A 2,929-nucleotide genomic window follows, 5' to 3' on the forward strand; every position below is an offset into this window, starting at 1 on the left:
GCCTGGCCGCTGGGTGGAGCTTGTGAGCACCTGCCCGGAAGGCGTGGTCTGGCCACTGTGACTCTGGAACCAGGCCGGTGAGGTGAGCCTTGTCTCCTCGGGGTTGGGGAGGCCGACGCTGCTGTTAACTGTGATACTCGCCTTCAGGGGCCCTGAGCTTCCCGTTTTGGCCTCTGCAGGAAGAAATCACCTGTTCTGCCTGCATCGTGGAGAGCGCACCTCCCACCTGCACGCCCTAGACAGGACCAAGCTTCCGGAGCCCAGCTCTGTTGTTGACCCTGCGTGTGCAGCTGCCCCAGAGACACCTGGTGCCTCGGATTCCTGGACCTTTGGGGGCCGCTTTGGAATAAACCCGTTGCGGCTCGGCCTTTCCCTGTGGGGGTATGGTTTAGCTTACCTTCCAAAATTTTTTTTGCTGCTGAAGTCTCCTCTCTCTTTGTCCTTCTGGATTTATGCCTTATGGGGAAGATCGATCCAAAGTGATGGCAGGAGCCATTTGGGAGGGAGGGAGAGGACCACCCTGCACCGGCCCCCCACCTTTGCCACACACCCCTGGCCGGTTTTGTGAAAGATTCTGTCTGAATGAACGAACTCAGGGTCCGTCCGCAGCATTCTAAAGCAGCAGAGATCTCAGACTTATATATATTCTTCCTCTTTCTTCACTCCTTCCTCTCTTCCCTCCTTCCCTTCTTCTTTCCTTCCTCCCTCCCTCCTCCCTTCCTCCCTCCTTCCCTTCCTTCCGTCTCTCCCTCCCCTTTTTGTTTCAGCCTCTGGTCTATGAGAAAGAGAAGACCGCAAGGGGACGTTGCGCTTTCAATACGGTTGATCTACCCTCGTGAATGATAAGCCAGCCAAGCCCTATTTTACAGCCACTCTTTGCATTTTCTGAAGTCACCCCCTGTTTCACTCCATCGGCTTTAGCCTTTTTTCTCTAAAGCTATATAGCCTTGCTTTTGTTTCCCCAAAACTTGCCCTTTATATTTAGAAACTCCGCTTTTATCTTACTTCTACGGCGATTGCTATCTTGTTTCCAAAAGAAAGAAGGACCAGAAAGAAAAGAAAGGAAGGAAAGCCACCATAGGGAGCAGTTAGGCGGAAAGGCAATGGCCGTCTTGATGAAATCCGGGGGACTCGGGGAAAACGTGTCATGAGCAATCCCAGGCCGCTTCAGTTGCTGGTGCTGGCAATGTGCAAACGTCTGGGGTATTTGCAGATATCTTCACCCTGGGATGGAACATTGGGAGCAACCATCTGGATGTCTGGCTACATGTTGCATTTTTTAGATGGATTTTTAAGAGTGCCGTGTAGGAACTTCCAGCAGCGAGGCAACATGCAGTAAACTCAGCAACGCTTTTATTGATACGCTGTGAATCAATAGCTAAGTGGCAGAATTATATACATAGCTAGCACAAGCACGTAAAAATTATTGTCATGTGTTAAAAAGTATTAATTCAGAGGGGCGCCCGGGTGGCTCAGTCGGTTGAGCGTCCGACTTCGGCTCAGGTCATGATCTCCCGGTTCGGGAGTTCGAGCCCCGCGTCGGGCTCTGTGCTGACGGCTCGGAGCCTGGAGCCTGCTTCGGATTCTGGGTCCCCCGCTCTCTCTGCCCCTGCCCTGCTCATGCTGTGTCTCTGAAAAATAAATAAACGGTAAAAGAATGTTTTTAAAGTATTAATTCAGAGAATGTGAGCCTTGGAGATACAGCCCAGTTTCTATAATCTCGTATTGGCCTTTCACCATTAAATAAAAAAAATCAACCCGTCGGGTAAAGAAAAAAAGAATGGCATGTTTTGGGCCTCCGTTAGAGTTTGGTGGGCCTGATATTGGAAGGAATCCACCGATGATGGACTGGAAGGCTGGTGGGGGGGCAGGGTTCAGTACCAGGAAGTGGGGTGGAGGTAGGCGTGTCCGATGTTTGCTCATGCGGATGGGCTCTGGCATCTGTGAGCACACAGCAGTGCAAGGGAGCCCACAGACAGAAGCCTGGAGCCCCCGGCGGCCTCATCATCTCTGGAGCGAAACCTTCCTCCTCCATCAGGGAGTGAGGAAGGACAGCCTCCCTCCCCACCAGGTAGAGAGGACGATGGAGAAGAGGGCGCCTCCGAGTGTACAGGGTGAGTGAGCTTCGTGGAGCACAACCCGCCAGCCAGTGGGTGGGTTCTCAGCCCCAGCCTCCGCCCTGGCCCTGCAGCTCTTGGGACGCAGCTCTCAGGGGGGCCAGCTGGGGACACGGCTGCACAGGAATGATGCCACAGCTCACGGTGACCCGGGAAGTCAGGGCTGATCCCAGCCTCACGTTTGTTCCCAGGAACGCTGGAACTAATACATTTAATGAGAGAGTCGTTTTGGTGCCTTTTTTTAAAGAAATACAATACTGATCGCAGTATTCACAGGTGCTTCAAAAATGGTCTGTTGAGTGGTGATACCACTTGTATGCGTGTTAAAATTGTCCTGTTCCCCAGATCTGAAGAATCACCTGGCCGGAGCATGCCATAGCTTCTAAACACGAAACCGTGTTGGGTGTAGTTATTCCCGAATGACTCTATTTCTTCAAACAAAATGTTAGAAGTCAATATTCTGTTTTCTAACGTGGAATATTGGTTGTAGGGGCACCGGTTTCCTAATGGGATGCTTGTCACCTTCTCTGAAGCTTAAGTAAATGTTTTCCTTTGACAGTCAAAACTTGGGAGATGTTCCCACTTCTCTTCAAGGATGTGGAGCGTCCCCTTCCGGGAGCGCGTCGGGGCCTCTCACAGCATTGCACCTGCTGCTATGTTCCTGCTTATCACCCCGGCTGGCTGCCAGACTCATTGGAAGGGAAGGTTGGACGCGTGTACTCAAGACAGCCGCAAAAAACTTAGGAACTTGTGGATTTGCCCGAACTTCCAATTTACCTGCCCGTATGCGCAAAATAAACATGCAGATTTTA

The 2,929-nt window shown here is 51.7% G+C and overlaps 2 long non-coding RNA genes across 2 annotated transcripts; both read left to right on the forward strand.

Moving 5' to 3' along the window:
* On the forward strand, nt 1-1,550 carry LOC121010430 (uncharacterized). The gene is made up of 3 exons (XR_005781157.1): nt 1-82; nt 180-381; nt 768-1,550. It is a non-coding gene; the product is annotated as an uncharacterized LOC121010430 (long non-coding RNA).
* A 29-nt stretch (nt 1,551-1,579) lies between these two features.
* On the forward strand, nt 1,580-2,929 carry LOC121010432 (uncharacterized). The gene is made up of 2 exons (XR_005781160.1): nt 1,580-2,568; nt 2,677-2,929. It is a non-coding gene; the product is annotated as an uncharacterized LOC121010432 (long non-coding RNA).

The sequence above is a fragment of the Herpailurus yagouaroundi genome, unplaced genomic scaffold (assembly GCF_014898765.1).
Source record: "Herpailurus yagouaroundi ecotype Mexico unplaced genomic scaffold, PumYag 191, whole genome shotgun sequence".
NCBI classification, from domain to species: Eukaryota; Metazoa; Chordata; class Mammalia; order Carnivora; family Felidae; genus Herpailurus; species Herpailurus yagouaroundi.